General features: G+C 45.6%; 1 protein-coding gene across 4 annotated transcripts in view; it reads left to right on the top strand.

The window, feature by feature from the left end:
* FAM168A (family with sequence similarity 168 member A) overlaps window positions 1–21,276 on the top strand; it is a 149,992-nt gene that overhangs the window by 27,869 nt on the left and 100,847 nt on the right. For all 4 annotated transcript variants that reach the window (XM_060273943.2, XM_088668861.1, XM_060273942.2 and 1 more), the window contains exon 2: window positions 1,218–1,316. The gene's annotated coding sequence lies outside the window, so the exon portion shown is untranslated. The remainder of the gene's footprint in view (window positions 1–1,217; window positions 1,317–21,276) is intronic.

The raw sequence follows: 21,276 nt of genomic DNA, 5'->3' as shown, positions 1-21,276 counted from the left end.
AAAATGTTGTTTGGCAGGTTGTGTACATGTGCATGATTTGGATTTTGGGAAGTCTTTGGACTGTCGACAATACAGTACCTAGAGTCTGGGACGCGGGTGGTGCTGTGGTCCCTCTTCAGCTTGCTGATCGGAAGGTTGGCAATTCGAATCCCCGCAACAGAGTGAGCTCCTGTTGCTCTTTCCTAGCTCCTGCCAACCTAGCAGTTTGAAAGCACGCCAGTACAAGTAGATAAATAGGTACCACTCCGGTGGGAAGGTAAACGGCGTTTCCGTGCGCTCTGGCAATTGTCATGGTCCTCTGTGGGCCAGTAGCGGTTTCGTTCAGCTGGCCACATGAGCTGGAAAACTAACTGTGAACAAACGCTGGCTCCCTCGGCCTGAAAGCAAGATGAGCGCCGCAACCCCATAGTCGCCTTTGATTGGACTTAACAGACCAGGGGTCCTTTACCTTTTTTTTACCTGGAGTCTGTTAGTGCAGGTGCTGTGATTTATCTTTGTCCCATGTTAAGCTTTTTTTTTGTTAATAGCTGAGACCTGTCCCACTACACTCATATCTGAGAATATCTCTTTTATTTTCCATATCATATTCATTTTACTGGAGTTAGTTTTGGACATAATTTGGTTGGTTGAATAGTGAGGTGCTTTTTTAATAGCCTTGATTTTGAGGCTGAAGATAAACGTGGGCTTTGAAGCAAGTGATCTTGGCCAGGCTGCTTCTTTGATGCCTAATGAACTTTCCGCCAAAGATTATTTCCACCCCCCCCCCCACCTCCCAGACGTTTTTTGTTTTGCAGGAGCCTCTATGATACTGCTTTTATATGGGAATTTGGGAAGCAGCTACTGGGCTGTCACCCTCTGGTCAAAGTTTTTTTTGAAAATAAGTTTTTTTTTAAAAAATACTGGCAAGGTTCTCCTGCTTTTAACAGTTGTATAATAAATTTTGCAGCTGAAGCTTTTCCCATTCAGTCATGAGGAAAGTTTCATCTGTTGGCTACATGGGGAAATAAGCTAGTAAGGCTACAACTAAAAGGCATCAAAATGCTCAAGATGGTTCATGTCAGGTGCTGCCAGCCTGGTTTTGAAAAAAGACTTTGCTTCATGCTTTTGCTGTCATCCACACTGTTAGGTAAATTTAACTAATCTCTCTTCGCAGGGCTATGTCTTACAACAAGTTATGGGTGTGTTTTCACCTCTTCCTTTGTTGTTTGCTGTTTTAGAGTTGTGGAATGCTGTGAAGACTTCCGTGGCCCCCACATTCATAGACGAAATACGTTTGGGACTATTTTCCGCTGAAGGATATATTTCATCTATAAAAGGTAACAAACTCTATCCTTACTGCTTCAACAGACTTCATCTTTGTGCGGAATTTCAATCAGTTTTTCTCCAGATCCTAAAGCACACAATAGAACATATCTCTGCTGAGAAGGGCCTTGTAAAACTCTGGTGTTAACTGGGCACTTTGCAGAGATTTTGAGATTCTACTATGCAATAAGATTAAAACATTTTAAGAACCTAAGGAGAGCTGGGCTGCTGTCCAAGTTCAGCATCCTCTTCTCATTGTGCTCAACTAGGTGCCTACAAGGCAACCCCGCAAGCAGGACAAGGCAGCTCTCTCGCTCCTTGTGACTCTCAGCAACTGGTATTCAGATGCATACTGTCTCCAAAAGTGGGAGTAGAACGTAACCAGCATGGCTAGTAGCCGTCAATAGCCCTCTCTTCCATGATTTTTTCTTAAAAATATAAAGCGATGTAGAAATGAAATGAGTAACAGTAGCAATCTTATTTTAAAGCCATCTAAGTTGGTCACCAGCGCTGCCCCCAGTGGGAGTGAGTCCCATAGTTTGGACTTTGTGCTGCTTAAAGAAGTACTTTATTTTATCTGTCTTGAATATTCCAACATGCAGCTTCATAGGATGTCCACGAGTCCGCTTGTTACGAGAAAGGGAGGAAAACTCTGTCCGTTTATTTAAGGATTTTGAAAAACGAGGGTGATATAAAAACACAAAAATACATAACATAGTGACAAACAAAACAATAGCCCACCCCCAGTTTAAAAGGCCATAGATGGTTTTAATTATCCATAGGCCTGGCAGAAGAGGCATGTTTTTGCCAGGCACCTAAATGTATTTCACTTGGGTTTTTTGTGAAGCTCGGGAGACCATTCTCTGTGGATTTGAGATTTTGAATCTGTGAACTGAATTGAGCGTCGTTATCTTTCTATGTACTCAATTGTACTGAAATGAGCGTCGTTATCTTTAGGGACCCAGGTGGCGCTGTGGGTTAAACCACTGAGCCTAGGGCTACATTAACCCTGTGAACTGTGAATCTGTGAACTGAATTGAGCGTCGTTATCTTTCTATGTACTCAATTGTACTGAAATGAGCGTCGTTATCTTTAGGGACCCAGGTGGCGCTGTGGGTTAAACCACTGAGCCTAGGGCTCAGAAGGTTGGCGGTTCGAATCCCTGTGACGGGGTGAGCTCCCGTTGCTTGGTCCCAGCTCCTGCCCACCTAGCAGTTCGAAAGCACGTCAAAATGCAAGTAGATAAATATGAACCGCTACAGCGGGAAGGTAAACGGCGTTTCCATGTGCTGCTCTGGTTTGCCAGAAGCGGCTTTGTCATGCTGGCCACATGACCTGGAAGCTATATGCTGACTCCCTCGGCCAATAATGCGAGATGAGCGCCGCAACCCCAGAGTCGGTCACGACTGGACCTAATGGTCAGGGGTCCCTTTACCTTTACCTTTATCTTTCTATGGTTGGAGAAGACCTCTTGCCCAGGGATGGGCCTGTTGTAGATCTTTTGCTCAGCAGCTCACAGATGCAACGGAGACACCCTTTGTGTAGAGAAGGAATTGTCTACATTGCGTTTAGGAAACATAAAAGAGAAGGTGGCCTCAGCTGGTGGGTGACTTGGCATGAAATAAATAGGTTAGGATCAGAAAGTGATTTGGAAAATAACAGGAAGCCAGTGGAGCACTAGTCTCTACTGGGGGATTCTGACACTTGCTGCTAGGCAGATGGTTGAACATCATATCCTAGAACGTCATCTATGGGAGAAGTAGGGGACCAGTGTTCCTCCAGACAGTGCTGGACTCCAGTTTCTATGAGCCTCTACCAAGTTATCCAGTGATCAGGGGTTATGGGAGCTGTGGTCCAGCCAAGTCTGGAGGGCCACAGGTTTCCCACCCCTGATGCATGGCTTTCTGGTATTGGGGGGACGGAGTGCCTGGGCTTTCTCTTTCTTCTTCTCTGCAGGGGAAATGACTTCAGCTTAGCTCATTGGTTTGCTCTTCAGATCTTGCTCCTGAGCCTCTGTAGATCACATGATTTTGTATCTACTGCTCGGCATGAAACCAAACCCTCTGAACAGCAATCTCGCTGCGAGAAGCCAAGTTACAGGGAACCAGGCAGAGGGCCTTCTCGGTAGTGGCACCCGCCCTGTGGAACACCCTCCCACCAGATGTCAAAGTGGAAAACATCTACCAGACTTTTAGAAGACACCTGAAGGCAGCCCTGTTTAGGGAAGCTTTTGATGTTGAACAGACCACTGTATTTTGTTGGAAGCCGTCCTGAGTGGCTGGGGAATAAATAATAAATTATTATTATTACGGTATTTTTCTATGTGGCTTTTGAGCAATTTGCTTTGTGATTTTTTTTTTCCTTTTGAAAACGAAACATTTGAAGCATAAGATTGTCTGATAGGTTTTGGCAAGGATTGGGAGAAGACTTGAGTACATAAATATCTTCTCAAATCTAGTGCAGAATGAAGGATGCCGAGAGGCCTTATTGAATAGATCCTGGTGGGTGACCAGCTTAGTGATTTCCTATTTCCTGGAAAAGTGCAACAGGCTTCTCAGCAGTGGGAAATCTTTAAGTGGCTGCGATGAGATTAGAACAAGAGGTTTGCTCGCTTGTACCTGCTTTTTCATGGTGCCTTCCCACTGAGCATGTCCTACATAGCTCTGCCTTCAAAAGCCTGGCTGGAAGTAGCAGCTCTTTATTTCTGATGTATAATTTACTGTGTTTTTCCTGGCGCGGCAGCCTTGTTTGTACTGGTAAGTGTGTGTTCTCTGCGTACAGCCTGCTGACAATTTTGTAGGCTTAACATGCTGTGCTTGAATATACCTAGGTCTTTGTGAAGTGCTTTTGAATCACAAAGTTGAGTTAATAAGCTGGGTCGTCTTAGCCCATAAACGCTTCCTGTTTTCTTTGGCCTTACGTTCGTTAGATACTGAAATTGCAAGTCTGGTTTCCTTCAGGATAGTCCCATGGACATCGTATGACAGAGCTATCTTAGTTAAAAAAGGGGGGGAAACCACGAATTCTCTAAATTAAAATCCAAAGCCAGCCTCAGAACGAGGTTTTGGGGCTCCTTATAGCTTGTCATTCTGGTTTTGTGGCGTTTTTTAATGCCAGGCTGTCATGAAATCTGAAAGTTTCTGAGCCACTACAAATTATTGTGATTAAGTGCCTCCTCCAGACATGCCCCATAAATGCTGTGGGTCAAAGAAACAAGCCTTTGTTATTTAGTAAGAGGCAAATTAAGATTTCAGCTTTCTTGGCAAGTCCTAATTTAAATTTTAGACAGCTTACGTGGGAGAGCCACTGAGACGCGTTGCCTGAGAAAGACAAGCAAATGCGGCAGTGCCTGTGAGAGATGGGTGAATGCTGAAGCTTGAGTCAAGGGTGGGGAGCCTTGTCCCACCTGAGGGCCACATTCCCTTCCAATGAAGCTTCTGGGGGCCGTATGCCTGTAGCGGGCAGAGGCAAAAAAGTTGGTGGGGGATGTGATTTGTACAGTAGACTGTATTGCATCCATGCATAATTCAGGTTTCTACACCCACCCGCCCCTTTTCATCAAGGCAAGCAAGAACCCTTATCACGTTATGAGAATACATTCTTGCCTGGCAAAAGCACCTGAAGTTGTGGAAAATGACCTGTGTGGCCTTGGGATACTTCCAAGGCCTGACTAGAGAGGCCTGGAGGACTGCATTTGGCCTCTAGGCCTGAGGTTTTCCACTGCTGTATCAGTAAATAAACCTATCTGTCTGGGAACAAAGCAGCAGAGCAGGCAGGAGAGACTTTTGGAACACTCTTGGCATCTTCTGTGGATTTTTAGATTGCTCTTTAGGGCTAAGTTTTGACCTGGATTCGCATTCCCATCACTAAGTGGTTTGGAGGCAGGTGCAAGTAGCTAAAGGTAAAGGACCCCTGGACGATTAAGTCCAGTCAAAGGCAACTATGGGGTGGCGGCGCTCGTCTTGCTTTTCAGGCCAAGGGAGCCGGTGTTTATCTGCAGAGAGCTTTCTGGTTCATGTGGCCAGCAGGACTAAACCGCTTCTGATACAACGAGACACCGTGACGGAAACCAGAGCACACGGAAATGCCCTTCACCTTTCTGTGTGGCGGTACTGTACCTGTTTATTTGCACTGGCATGCTTTTAAACTGCTAGGTTGGCAGGAGCTGGGACAGAGCAACGGGAGCTCACCCCATCGCTGGGATTTGAACCGCCAACCTTCTGATCGGCAAGCCCAAGAGGCCCAGTGGTTTAGACCACAGCGCCACCCGCACTGTGCATGCTCACGTAGGCAGACACAGCACCTAACTTACTCCCACATTGAGTTTCTTGGCGAGAGCAGGATGAACTAAATACTCTTTCATAATGTATTTTTTTAATAGGTAAGACAATAATGGATATAAAACAGGAATCATCTCCAGGCTGACCTCTGTGGGGAATTGTGTTCTTCCTGATCCTTTTATCAGGAAACGCCGGGGATTGAACCTACATGCAAAGCTTTGCCATTGACTCATGGTCCAACCAAGAAAGCTTATGGCCTCTTCACACACACACACACACACACACACACACACACACACACACACACCATGCAGCAGTACATCCATCTTTTATTCCACAGGGAAATGAGGCCAATCCCAGCTTTTGGGTTTGAATATTCCTATCACATGTCTGTGAGTACACCCACCCACCCACCCACCCACCCACCATTTTTTAGCTATACGTGTAAAGAATTTTAGGTATCTGCATTAATGTGTGCCAGCAACCTTAACGATTTGTGTTAGGATATTTTGGGAGGTGTGTGAAAGAGACAGAGCAGGTAAGCTGTTCAAGCTCAGAGTGGATCAGAATACGCTTTGCTCAAAAGTGGACTTTGAGGGGGGGGGGCTTAAGAAGAGAGAAAGGAAGGCTGCTGTAAAGAGACTGGAATTAAAGGCCGAGACAACTGGAGGAATCTGAAGTAAGCAAGAAGGGATGTAAGGGGAAGGAAGGGACACAGAGGTGGAGAGGCTTAAAAGTAAGCTGATGGGGAATGACACGATCAAAGCAGCAGCGGAGAGGTGAGCTCAGAGGCATTCTGAATGGATTAGAGATGTGGGAAAGGCAGGAGGGAAGACCAGGCAGAGAGGATGTTGCAGTGGCAGAGTCAAGAAGAGGTTTGAGCGAGGGAAAGGATCCATTTACATGGGCAGTTTTCTGAGAAAGCTTGGGCTGGAGGAAACATTTCAGATCTCTGGGTTCCAGCAAGAACTTGTAAGATGCTAGGGAAGGAAGAAGCCATTTAAGGTTGCTCCAGGAATGGTCCAACCAGTGAACCGGTTCAGGACAGAAGGAAGACAGACAAAGGGAATATCTGTGGTATGGTATGAATGGTGCCAGTACTGAAGGGACACCATTGCTTTTGGTTAATTACTACAACAAAATGAAGAGATGCATGTGGGTGATGAGATGAATTTTCTCTTCTCTCCCCTCCCCATTCTTTCTAAATTGCCCTTCTTCAGAAAGCACCCAGGACAATGCACATTAAACGTATGAACAAAGTATAATAAAACAGCACTAAAATGCATGCATGAATTATATCTGTAGTAGATCAGTTAAAACAGAAATACATACAGTACAGTGATAAATAAGAAGTGTATTCCTCACCAGCAGACTGCAAGATCGTGGGCAGCTGCTGTCAGTTGGTGCCTGCTACCCAACAGTACCTAGTCATTTCCAACTAATTCCTTTCCAGCTACCTGAGCCCAGTCTTGCCAATCTTCAAACTCAATTATCCAATGGCTCTGGAAGTGCATCTGTCTCAGCCCCACACCTCTTAACTCACGGTAGTTGAGGGGACTGAACTTGGGGTACCATGCACATGTACAGCAAGGATCCTTCCCATTCCTCTTTAACCGCTGGATGTAAAACAAGAGGTTTAGAACTAAACCAGAAAAGTATCTAGAAGAGCTGATTTGCATGCGAGTCAGTTCAGTGGAGTTTTGTGGGGCATGTCTTAGTAGATCAGGAACATTCTAAAATAAATTTTCTAACCATTATGCATTCCATATAGTAGATGAGATAGTCTTTGAAATTGCTCTCTATTTTTAAGCCTTAGGGCTTTTCGGTGTAATTTCCGCTGTCAGTTCAACATTCTTAATTGTTGTGGCTCCTAGGTAGGAATATTGGGGTTTTTTGCAGACCTTTTCTTCAGTCTCCTAACAAAGTAGCTATTGGAATTTTGCCAGGTTATTAGCCCCAAGTGTCTTAGCTTTCACATGTAAGAAGGAATGGTACTGTCAGGTATGTTTAATCCCTATTTTTAGCAGACAAAGAAATTAGTTCTGTCTAGACTCGAGGGCTCTAAAGTTGCAGCTTTTAAGGAGTGCCATAATTTGGGGAATCCCCTCTTCTCAATCTACCTTCTGTAAAGGGGCTTTGAGCTGCCAAACCTGTTCTGTCTGTATTAAGGCTCTGTATCTTACATATTTAATAAGAATAATTTATTCTGCCTTCCCACGTAGCAAAGCTGCTTTTAAGGCCACTAATAACAATGGCTCTGGAAGCTACCAACATGAGTTTGACCAAACTGCGGGAGGCAGTGGAAGACAGGAGTGCCTGGCGTGCTATGGTCCATGGGGTCACGAAGAGTCGGACACGACTAAATTACTAAACAACAACAACAAAAACATACCAGTGTTTCAACATTCAAACAACTAAACATGTGCTTACATACACACACACTCCAGCATGGCAGATAATTAAAACATCAGAGCTGTCGTAAAATATGTTGTTTAGTCGTGTTTGACTCTTCGTGTTCGACTCTTCGAAAGCTTCTCCCAACACTCATCTTTCCATAGCAAATTATTTCAAATGATGTAAGAGGATAGAGCTTGTTGCTCCCGGTTCTGCTCCGTTGGAATGGAGGAGCAGGGTTCTGTTTCTGCTCTTTCTCTGCATCTTTTGCAGACACTAGGGAAGCCTGGCTAGTCTGCCAGCTGAGTGCAAAGCACCCCTGAAGTGTTTGACTCCCATTGCTGTGACTTTTGGCATTCAAGTCAGAAGGGAAAGGGGGAGAGTCTGTGTGTGTCAGTGCCTCAGCACTTACTTGCCAGCCTCTATGCTTGCCAAAGGGGCAGAGAGGGAGAAAGCACAGCTGGCTGCCGGCCTGAGAGTCCTGCTGTGTTTCCTGATTGGGAAGCTCAGCAGGGTACATCTAGTGATTGCCAGGGGGGCTGCAGCCGGCCTGTGTTGAGTTGTATACCTGGCTACAAACGCTGCAAGAGCACTGCTAGATGTGCTTCGCGGTTCCAGCTTCCTGTGTCCAATGGTGTGTGCTCAGATTATTGTTATTTTATTTATTGCTCACCCTTCACTGCAAGGCCCCATTAAAAACAGTTGAAAACACATCCACAAGCATATTGGCTATGATTCCTGGAAGACCTGCTTCCCTGCCTTGCTGGCCTTTTCCCACCTGGCCTTGCAGAGTAGGGCCCTGACTGACTCCAGCTACAAAAGCTGAGGCTGCTGGACAGACTCTTGCTGTTCTGTTGCATAGGGATTTTTGTTGGGGAGGGGTTGTTGCTGTTACTGATATAAATTGATATTCATCCATTGATGTTTGAATTGATGATTTAATTAATCAGTTTACGATGCCTTTATTTTGTATCTTAGTTATGATTTATGCGGAAACTGTTCAGTTTGGTTGTGTACTTTTTGATGTTTTATTGTTTCACGACTAATTGTCGTGTTTGAAATTGGCATGTTTTTTCATGTCGTAAGCCTCCTTGAGCGTGGTTTTAACTGTGGAAAGGAGGCATACAGATAAGATGATGTACATGTGTAAAAACAAGATGCATCTTATGAGCCCCAAAGCAGCTCACAAAGGCAACAACCACCTCCTTTTTGTCTGCCGGCAACTGGTATCCCATCACAGGTATGATGGAATATGAGGGGAAGCTGACCACAGCATGTGCCAGGGAGCAGTTTGCGATGGGGTTGGTGAAGGTTCCAGAGTGCCAGCTCAGGAGGTGGAGTAGCCCATTTTACCAGTTACTTGAACTCGTTGCTTTGGGCCTCAAAGCCCAGCTGATGCAATGCAATCTCTCCGAAGGAAAGTGTTTGGGGGGCTTATATCCGTTCCGTTGTCTCCTGCCGGGCTGCCCTTGGTTTGAGCATTCGCTTCCTCCCGGGCTTGTGTCTCTTGTCATGTCAGTGCAACATCCTCGGTGTTCCTTTTTCCCTTTCAGCTCCGTGAAGGAACGGCCAAGCTGTTCTCCTCAACGTCGCGTTTGTTTCCTTCCAGAGAACCTCGCTGTAATTCAGTTATGAATCATTGCTTTATTTGTCATGTCAAGCTCCAGGAGGATGCTTTAAGTGCTTCTAGTCGGCAGTAATTTGAGGCACTCTGCCAAGCTGTGTTCAGCTGTTGTCAGGCCTGGCAGTGGCTGCAGCTGATATGGCGATAAAGACACATTCTGACTACAGATGAGTTTGGTTGCTGCCTGCTCTGCTCTGTTCTCCCCCTCCTTTTTTTTGTATGTAGCAGGCAATAAGTGCTAATTAACAGGCATATGAATTGGTGCGGCTTATCCTCTGGGATTATGGAAATGCTGGGAGCTGGGAGAATGATAGTCCTCTGTATTTTATAAAATGGCATAAAAATGATTGTTTTCCCCCCGGTGTTATTTCCTTCACGGAACTCTTTTCTTTCAGCTGAAAAAGTTGTCAGCGTAATGTATGTCTCTGGAGCATTTAGTTTTCAAAAGTATTCAGAGAGAAAGAGCGTTTATTTAAAGCATTTTTACCTCGCTCTTCAGCTTAAAGAATGGTCTCAGAGTTGCAGTCGAAAGGACCCTACACAAAAGAAGGAAAAGGGATTGTCCGGGTGGAGGAAAGCAGAAAACTATTTCTTAGTTACAGAGTTAAGAACATAAGAGCCTGCTGGATCAGGCCAGTGGCCCATCTCATTCAGCATCCTGTTCTCACAGTGGCCAACCAGATGCTTGTAAGCAGGACCCGAATACAAGAGCACTCTCTCCTCCTGGGGCTTCTAGCAACTGGCATTCAGAAGCATTGACAGCCCTGTGGAATGGCTGCTGTAGATGACAGCTGAAGGGAGGAGCCTGATAGAGCTGACCTTCCAGCTGAGTGAATGGAGACGCCCTGCAGTCCCGTATCGCTCGCTTTCCTGGAGCTTGATGGAGCTGCTGCTGTAGATAATTTCTTTCCAAGAAAGCAATTGAGCACAATTTAAGGGAGATTTCAGGGTTCTTAAACAAACAAACAAACTCACCTGAAAGTTCATCTGTGCACATCCAGATGCTATGCTTAGGTGACAAGCCCCCTCTGAATTTGCTGGCCAGAACGATTGCCTTCAGTTTGGTGTTTAAAGGGCAAGTTGTTCAGAAAAGAACTACAGTTCTCATGGGGCCTAACATTTTACTTGGAAAGAAATAATCTCATTACTACACCAATATCTGTGTTTGCACCGTGTAAAATTGAATGATTATTCTTTTGTGCTGTGTCCTTGTAATTTGGTTCTGTCGTCTTAATTTCAAAATCATAAAATTTTAAACAGGTCAGCTATTTTTATTTATTTATACTTGATATAGGCTGGAGGATGGTAATGCTTCTTAAATGCCCAATATGATAAAAGGATAAGGAAGAGAGGGCCGCATGGGTTTATGCAGATGGTAGAGGCCTTTCGGCAGCAACTATATATGATTTGTATAAACTTCACAACCTTAAAGATGCGTTAGTAAACAGCAGTGGTGGCAATTGACTTCTTACTTTAAAGAGCTTGGGAAGCCCACTCCCCCGACAAGTGTCTTGCGCAAAAGTTGTCCCACTGATCTTTGTGGCTAATAATCAATGTACAAATGGCAGACCAACCTGAATCTCGGCCTGGATAGTTTTCAGCTCGGGGTTGGGGCTTGAAGGTCCTATGCTGTTGACTAGAAAAGGGTATTTGCACCCAGCCTGGCCGATACAGAAGCCATGTGGTGATTCTAGGCCACATACCCTTATACTCTCCTGTGCTTGAAATGTTCTCCAACTGCTTTATACTGTGTACAAGGCTGGATCCCAGCCTCAGATTCCCAGTTGCAAGCGCCAAGCTCTCTGGCACAGCAAGATGTGCACACAGCATAAAAAGGTAAAGGAGCCCTGGATGGTTAAGTCCAATCAAAGGCGACTCTGGGGTTGCGGCTCTCATCTTGCTTTCAGGCTAAGGGAGCCGGCGTTTGTCCACAGACAGCTTTCCGGGTCATGTGGCCAGCAGGATTAAACCGCTTCTGGCCCAATGGGACACCGTGACGGAAACCAGAGTGCATGGAAACACAGTTTACCTTCCTGCCGCAGCAGTACCTTTTAATCTACTTGCACTGGCGTGCTTTCGAACTGCTAGGTTGGCAGGAGCTGGAACAGAGCAACGGGACCTCACCCCCTTGTGGGGATTCGAACCGCTGACCTTCCGATCAGCAAGCCCAAGGGGCTCAGTGGTTTAGACCACAGCGCCTCCCACGTCCCTAACACAGCCCAACTGTCTTCTGTTGTGGGAGGAGGATATAAGCAGGTTCACACTGAGGGCCAGGCTGGATGTGATAGAGCAGCCCCGTTCTCCATTCATGATTGTGCCTGATTCATGCGTAGGACAGGGTGAGGGTGAAGTCTTACTCAAAGCTCAAAAGGGGTTCCCCTGCCTTACTTTCCTTTGTTCCCTCAACCTTAGGCTCTTTCTTTCAGCCTGGATCTGATACCTGAACTGAAGCTAAGCCTAGAGCAGAAATTATCCAAAGCAGCAAATCATAAGGAATTGAAGGCGGAGTAGAAAGACAGTGCTGTCCTTATGTGACCCTTTTGATGCTGCAGCAAGATTCCCTCATTTTATAAGCAAATAGGGCAGATACAGGGCTTTTTTACAGCTGGAACCCACCAGAATTCAGTTCCGTCACCTCTCAGGTGGGTGCCATTGCTGTTATAAGAGAACATGGTGGGCTCTGGCACTCCTTTTTCTAGAAAAACAGCACCGGGCAGATGTATTCATAAAGTGATGCTGTATTATTATTATTATTATTATTATTATTATTATTAATAATACCCCACCCATCTGCCTGGGTTTCCCCAGCCACTCTGGGCGGCTTCCAACAAAATATTAAAATGTAATAGTCTATTAAACACTAAAAGCTTCCCTAAACAGGGCTGCCTTCAGATGTCTTCTAAAAGCCTGGTAGTTGTTTTTCTCTTTGACATCTGGTAGGAGGGCGGGTGCCACTACCGAGAAGGCCCTCTGCCTGGTTCCCTGCAACTTGGCTTCTCGCAGCGAGGGAACCGCCAGTTGCCCCCTCATCCCTACTGCATTGTCCCTTAGCCTTCTGTTGCATTGAAACTGCCCACCGGCAATACTCTGGGGATTTGACACTTCATTTAGCAGGCATTAAGGGCATGCGCAAACAGCATATTTACTTTGGACTACTCATGTAGTTAACAAATCAGTCATCACCCGTGCACCCAAAATATAATGGATTAGTCTTCGGACTTGGAGGATACATAATTTATAAACTTGCCTTGTAGAGTGTTTCGTGAAATATGAGCTATTCTTCTCCTGATTACCTCATCAGATCTCCTTAAGCTTTGGGTGGGTGATGTGCCATGTCCAAATGACACAGATGCTGCTTATACAATCGCTCTGTTTTGCTGTATCTGCTGTTAGTGGAACAAGAACACTGCTGAATGGTTGAGAATTCTGCAGTATCATCACACTATTGCTTGTGCAGTTCTAAAGAGATCTCTTTTCCTTCCCTCCATTTATCTGTTTAACAAAATTTATGTATCACTGGATTGTAAGAGCAACGGTCACATGCAAATAGAGCGTAAGTGTGTCAGGGGGATGCCTGGATTGTAGTTAAGTGGTATATGAATGGTTTAAATACATAAAACAATAAATACATTTTTTAAAATCTTATCTCAAAGTGATTTTTGCATAGACCCACACACAATCTGCTAGTGCTGTTCTTGTTGAATGCAGGTTCCTTTTTTCCACAGCTGGAATGTTCTTCGAAAAAAGTGCTTGTAATTAAGCCTTGCATTGGTTTTGCCCCTAAGCGTTATAGCATTGGCTTTGTGTGCCTGCCTGTCAATGACCATGTTTATTTTATTTTGGTCTTTTTTGGGGTGTGTGTGCTCACTTCTATAGAAGAAGAAGAAGAAGAAGAAGAAGAAGAAGAAGAAGAAGAAGTAGAGTAGTAGTTTAGGTTTGATATCCCGCTTTATCACTACCCGAACGAGTCTCAAAGCAGCTAACATTCTCCTTTCCCTTCCTCCCCCACAACAAACACTCTGTGAAGTGAGTGAGGCTGAGAGACTTCAGAGAAGTGTGACTAGCCCAAGGTCACCCAGCAGCTGCATGTGGAGTAGCGGAGACGCGAACCCGGTTCACCAGATTACGAGTCCACCGCTCTTAACCACTACACCATATAAGCAGTGACCTTATATGTGGCAGGCTGGGAGACAGTTGGGAAGGGCGGCATATCCAGACCCCAAAGAGGCCGCATTCTGCGCTTATTTCCTGCTGCCTCTTCTCTGGCTTCCTTTTTCTCCCCCACTGCAGGGGTCAGGTGGTGGGGACAGCTGTGGCGGCAATGCCTCCTGCTTTGCCTTAAGCGGCAAAATGTCCTTGGCTGGCTCTGGTTCCAGGTCTTCCTTTTCCTTCCTCGCCCACAACAAACACTCTGTGAGGTGAGTGGGACTGAGAGACTTCAGAGAAGTGTGACTAGCCCAAGGTCACCCAGCAGCTGCATGTGGAGAAGCAGAGACGCGAACCCGGTTCCCCAGATTACGAGTCTACTGCTCTTAACCACTACACCACACTGCCTCTCACACTGGCTGAGGAGAGCTCATATTGTTGATTTTGCTTGGGTAAAGGATTATCTGGTGTCAATTAATGTTTCTCAGATTACAGCTTTGCACATTTGTTCCTGTCCAGTAGCAACTGATGGGCCTGATAGATACCGTGTTTCCCCTTTTTTAAGACACCGTCTTATAACTTTTTTTCCTCAAAAAAACACACGGTGGCTTATTTTCAGGGGGTGTCTTTTTTTTAAAGTGCTGGTACAACTGGGTCCCACTGGCTCAGGACACTCGGTGCTCTCTTCCGCGCACATTATAAACACCACACTCTAGCCTACTGTGCTATCCAGGTTTTGCTGTCAACCAGGCTGGCAGCAGCTCTCCAGAATTTCAAACTTGGGGGTACCTGGGGGTTAAACCTGGGATCCTTCTGCTCCCCGGGCTCTCTCACGCCGGCCGAGGAATGAGGAGGGAGGCCGTGACCCGTCCCGCTCTGAGATGCTTGTGAGGGAAGCGCGAGGGGGACGAGGCTTGGGCCCATGCCCCTGGCGCGCGCGCGCGGCTGAATGACGAGCCGAAGCAGAACCTTTTCTCTGTGGGGGGGGGAGACGCGCGCGCGCGCAAACACACACACACACACACACACACACACACACACACACACACACACTGAGAGAGAGACACGCACAGGGAGAGAAAGAAAGAGACGCGCGCACACACACACACACACACAGAGACGCACGGGGGAGAGAGAGAAAGAGACGCGTGCACACACACACAGAGAGAGACGGACGCACGGGGGAGAGAAAGAAAGAGACGCGCACAAACACACACACAGAGAGAGACGGATGCACGGGGAGAGAAAGAAAGAGACGCGCACAAACACACACACAGAGAGAGACGGATGCACGGGGAGAGAAAGAAAGAGACGCGCACAAACACACACACAGAGAGAGACGGATGCACGGGGAGAGAAAGAAAGAGACGCGCACAAACACACACACAGAGAGAGACGGATGCACGGGGAGAGAAAGAAAGAGACGCGCACAAACACACACACAGAGAGACGCACGGGGGGGGAGAGAGAGAGACGCGCGCGCGCACACACACACACACACACACACAGAGACGGACGCACAGGGAGAGAAAGAAAGAGACACGCGCACACACAGAGAGCGTGCGGCTGCAGCACACACAGAGAGCGTGCGGCTGCAGCGCTCACGAAGCAGCGCTGCACTTAGGGGAAGATGCCCAGGGAGGGGGGCTGCGGGGTCAAGGCAATGCGTGAAAGGGAGGGATGGCGAGGAAGAAGTGGGGAGTGAAGTGATCGGGGCTTTAACATGCCCGCACGTGCAAAAGGGAGGCTCGGAATATGGAGATCGGTTCTGGCTGCTTCTCTTAAAGTGCCGCAAGTAACGAGCCTCTCTCTCTTTCCTCCTGCCGCTCGTGCCCTTGGTGCTTCGTGCGGCGCTGCTTCACGCTTTGTCAGCGCTGCAGCCGCCACCGCTTCTGGGCACCCACCCGACCCCGCAGGCTTCCTCCTCCTGCCGCGGCCGGCATTGCAGGAGCTGGGTCCTGCTGGCTGGTGCTCCGTGCGGCACTGCTGCACGCTTTATTGGCACTAAAGCAGCCACCGCCGCTTCCGGGCACTGACCCGACCCGGCAGGCTTCCTCCTCCTGTCGCGGCCGGCATGCTGGGTCCTGCTAGCTGGTGCGGAAGTATGGCTTATTTTCGGGGTATGTCTTATAGCTCTCAAATGGTTAAAAACCCTGCCATGGCTTACTTTCTGACTACGTATTAAAAAAGGGGAAACACGGTATATAGCTCTACTTTCCTGAGTGCTAGTCAGGCAAATGCTCAATTTCACAGAGGTATTTTTTAAAATGAAGTTATGCAGTATCAGTTGAAGAGGAGATAAACGACTAGACAACAGCAACAACAGTGGTACCTTGGTTCTCAAACTTAATCCATTCCGGAAGTCCGTTGCAAAGCCAAAGCATTCCAAAACCAAAGCATGCTTTCCTATAGAAAGTAATACAAAATGAATTAATCCGTTCCAGGCTTTTAAAAACAATCCCTAAAACAGCAATTTAACATGAATTTTACTATCTAACAAGACCATTGATCCATAAAATGAAAGCAACAATCAATGTACTGTACTATAAAATAAATAAGACAGTAGTGTAGATGATAAAAATGAAAATTTATTTATTTTTCTTCCCTGCATTGATGATAGCCATTGTTTGGATGGGGGGCTTTTATCCATTTCTGCAGTCACATAATCACTCAGTCAGTAGCTGAACTGGGTTCCACACAGTCACAAAAACAAATTAACCAAAAAAGCCTCCAAAACAAAAATGCAAAATAAATAGCAAAAACAAAAGCACCAAACTTAATCCGTTCCGGAAGTCCGTTTGACCTCCGAAATGTTCAAAAACCAAGGCGCAGCTTCTGATTGGTGCAGGCGCCCCAGATCCTGTCCTTCCAGTGAGCACTCAGGGCGGATGCGGCACTGCGGGTTGCAAACGCTGTGGGTTGCGAAAGTGCCTCTTGCACGGATCACGTTTGCAACCCTAGCATCCACTTTATCTGACTTTTAGAAGACATCTGAAGGCAGCCCTGTATTGGAAAGTTTTTAATGTTTGATGTTTTAGTATGTTCTGATATATGCTGTGAGCTGCCCAGAGTAGCTGGGAAAACCCAGCTAGGTGGGAGGGGGTGTAAATATTATTATTATTATTATTATTATTATTATTATTATTATTGGTCTAGTTATGCTGGCCACATGACCCGGAAAGCTGTCTGTGGACAAACACCGACTCCCTCGGCCTTAAGCGAGATTAGCACTGCACCCCATAGTCTCCTTTGTCGACTTAACCATCCAGGAGTTCTTTACCTTTATCTTTTTACCTTACCATTGATTAGAAGAGGGTTGTATACTTTTGATAACATCAGTGCCATTTTCTGAAATCTAGTGAGATTTCATCTTTTGAAAGCATCATAAGAAATCATTTTGTTACATGCCTTAAAATGTTGGGACTGAGAGTGGTAGAAATTCAGATAATTCTACTGTATGCAGGCAATCCAGATCTTTTAGTTCCCATGTTTCCTCTCCAAAGATGTTAAATGCTTAAAGGTACACATCCAGCTACTTGTTTCCCTATGGCAAATGGATTGCCTTAGGGTGAAAGTAAACTGTTGCCCTTGGAAATCTTTTTAATTACCTCCAGATAGCCTCCAGCCATGTTAAAAAGAATAATCTTTTTCTTGTTTTTAAGATCTAGAGCTTAGTAAAAATTAATACCTGATTGTAACTTTCATCATAGATATCTGAGTATCTAATCTTTAGAGTTAGTACTTTTCCAGACACTTGTTTTCGGAGAGGATAACATGACTTACGGTACCTCTTAACACTGTCCTAGTCCTAAGGGCCTGTTGTCTTTGTCCATGGAGTTTTCTTGGCAGGGATACTGGAGTGGCTTGCCAGTTCCTTCTCCAGGTGGATCACGTTTAGTCAAAACTCTCCACTATGACCTGTCCATCTTGGGTGGCCCTGCATGGCATAGCTCATAGCTTCTCTGAGTTATTCAAGCCCCTTTGCCACGACAAGACATTGATCCATTGAAGCTGAGGCTCCAATACTTTGGCCACCTCATGAGAAGAGAAGAATCCTTGGAAAAGACCCTGATGTTGGGAAAGATTGAGGGCACAAGGAGAAGGGGACAACAGAGGACAAGATGGTTGGACAGTGTTCTCGAAGCTACCAACATGAGTCTGACCAAACTGCGGGAGGCAGTGCAAGACAGGAGTGCCTGGCGTGCTATGGTCCATGGGGTCACAAAGAGTCGGACACGACTAAACAACAACAGTCCTAATGGTGTTCAATGTCCATTAAATGGGAGGAAGCAGAGCTGTGTGTGTGTTGTCTGGGGGGTGGGGAAGGCTAAGCACACATTGTCTGATGTAAAAAAGGAAACAAATTGGGAGGCTATTTTAAAATAGCAAAAACAGGCTGGGCAAGGACTTGTGGCATTGGTGACTGTCCCCCCTGCCGGAAAACATTGCAGCAGTTTCAAATTCCGGGATGAGAATTACCTTTTGCCAGTAACAGCAGTTACCAAGAAATCAAATGTTTTCACTTCTGTTTTTCAACTTAGCATGGTTTGATATGAGTAAACCAAGAGCTATGGCTAGCCTCAACTATGACTTAGAGCAGACTTTCCCAACCAGCAATTTAACAATCAAGGGCGATACATTATGTTATGGTTTATTTATATACTGCTTTTTGGCCTTAAATTCTTCAAAGCAATCCTACAAAAGAAAAAAGCAATAAAACGGGTAGTGGGAATTCCTATCATATTTGCAGACACCACAGAACTGGGAATGATATTTCACATCTCAGAAGAGAACAACAATAAAATTCAAAATGACCTGGATGGATTGGGTAATTGGGCTGAAACTAACACAATGAAATTCAACTGAGACTAATGCAAAGTTCATCACTTGTATGGGCAGAGGGAGGGAAATGCTCAGGCATAGGATGGGGGGCACCTGGCTTGGCGCAGTGGTCTAAACCAGGCATGTCCAACAGGTAGATCGTGATCTACCGGTAGATCACTGGACATCTGCGGTAGATCACTGGTAGATCATCGGCTCCCCCCAAAGAAGCTGCACAACTGTGGCTCCCCTTAAAAAAGCTCAACATTTTACCTCCTCCCTGAAAAAACTCAACAACTTTGACCTGAACCCCCAAAAGGGGGTAGATCACTGCCAGTTTTTAACTCTGTGAGTAGATCGCAGTCTCTTGGGAGTTTGCCACCCCTAAACCACTGAGCCTCTTGGGCTTGCTGATTGGAAGATTGGCAGTTTGAATCTGCACGATGGGGTAAGCTCTTGTTGCTCTGTCGCAGCTTCTGCCAACCTAGCAGTTCGAAAACATGCCAGGGCAAGTAGATAAATAGGTACCACTGTGGCAGGAAGGTACTGTTGTTACTGAGCATATTTTTTAAAGATGTGGAGTTGCCGATGAGAAAAGCCCCCCCCCCTAGTCGGACGGAAGGAGTCCTGGACGCGTTCGGAGGATTTATGAGCTGTGACGCACTTTGAATTGGAGCAGCGACCTGAAGCTAAGTTCAGCTATAGGGCAAGGAGATCCATTAATTTACCAAGAGTTTATGGTTTGATGTTTGGGTCTTCTGCCTGGAAAAGCTGTAAATTTTATAAAGATCGTTAATCTTCATGGCTATGAGAGAAAACGAAAGTGATTTGAGCTTTTTAAGATGGCGCTGCTTCGACGCAACAGGGAGCTCCAGACTAAGAAGATTTATGGGGAGGCTGGACTGATTAACCCACACAGGAGAAAGAACATTTGTGAAACCTTGTTTGATATTTATCTCAGCAGCTGGGAAACAATCGGTTGAAAGTGGAAAACATCTATGTGACTGTAAGGGGAAGATCTGGATTATTATGAACTTGGAGGACGATTTGAACTTTAGAAAAAAGACGGCAGTGGACGGTTGCGAGGAATCCCCAATTTCTTGAAGCATGGGAACCCAAATAAAAAATTCTTTAGACGATTTGGCATAACATTCGGTTTGATTGATATATATATGTGTATAATTTGAAATAATGAATGTGATATAATTGGTTTTAATTGGAAAATTAATAAAAATATATTTTAAAAAAAAGGAAGGTAAACGCTCCAGCTTCCTTCACAGTGTTCTTTTGCACCAGAAGCGGTTTGGTCATGCTGCCCACATGAGCCGGAAAGCTGCCTGTGGATGAAAGCTCCCTCGGCCTGAAAGCGAGATGAGCACCGCAACCCCAGAGTCGCCTTTGACTGGACATAACCATCCAGGAGTCCTTTGCCTTTGTTCTTGTTTAGTCGTTTAGTCGTGTCCGACTCTTCGTGACCCCATGGACCAGAGCAGGGGTTCCCAACAAAATTTTCTCGAGGACCCCTCATCGAGCCGCTATTGTGACAAGGACCCCCATTAATTCCTAATCCTAAAATTAAAAAGTGAGAGCCAAATTAAGAGTCTTTTTATATTTTATATTTATACGTTTTTTACAGTTACAACAGAGTACTCCATCAGTATACAGTTAGTTTTAATTTTCAGTTCTTAATGAGATGAACCACTTTTTAACCAATGGTCCATTTTTAACTACGCGAACTGTAGCTTCCGCGAAAAACAACACTTTGTTTACAAACACTACTGTTTTGCAAAGAGGCAGCGCGCGCCAGGGAGGAGGGAGGGGAATGGAGAAGACAGGGTACCTGCGCAGTAGCGCACAAATGAAGCTGACGCGCGCAAAGCATATTGGGGAGGTGAGCATTAGTAGAATGCGCACGCTGCCTCTTTGCAAAACAGTAGTGTTTGTAAAGCGCCACCTAACGGCATACAGCAGAACTACTGCCTCTATCTAATTCTAGTTTTGCGCTAGACTCTGCTCATGCAGGAAGCGACCAAAACAAAAAATCTGTTATCATACGAAATATATTTAATATATTTTTTAGCATCTTGCGGACCCCTCTGGCATAGCTCGCGGACCCCTGGGGGTCCGCGGACCACCTGTTGGGAACCACTGGACCAGAGCATGCCTTTGCCTTTACCTATATGAAAAGGCTTTCAAAATTCCAGTTAGTCAGAAGCAGAGCACAAGTTAGCATTGATGCGACTGCATAAAAAAAGGTCTAATGAGATTTTAGGCTCCATGAATAGGACCATAGTTTCCAAGTCACTGGAAGTAATAGATTCCCTTTATTCTTTACAGTCCAATTTTCTCAGGAGTACTGTGTCTAGTTCTGGGTGCTGCACTTTAACAAAGATATAGACAAATTGGAATTGATTCAGAGGAGGGCAACTAAGATGGTCAGCGATATGGAAAACCAGCCCTATGAGGAAAGGTTGAAGGATTTAGGATGTTTACCTTGGAGGGGAGAAAATTGAGGAGCAGTATCTAACACTTTTCAAATCCCTGAATGGCTACAATGTAGAAACGGACAAAGGTTTATCCTCCACAGCTTGAAGGTCAAGACTAGATGTAATAGGCTTAAATAACAGAGAGTAGATTTGGCTTGAATGTGAGGAGCAATTTATTGATGATAAAGAGCAGTTTGAAAATGGAATCAATTGGCTAGGGAGG

Source organism: Zootoca vivipara, chromosome 4 (assembly GCF_965207765.1).
Source record: "Zootoca vivipara chromosome 4, rZooViv2.hap1.1, whole genome shotgun sequence".
NCBI classification, from domain to species: domain Eukaryota; kingdom Metazoa; phylum Chordata; class Lepidosauria; order Squamata; family Lacertidae; genus Zootoca; species Zootoca vivipara.
The sequence above is the reverse complement of the archived record's forward strand: the minus strand, read 5'-3'. Positions and strand labels throughout refer to the sequence as shown.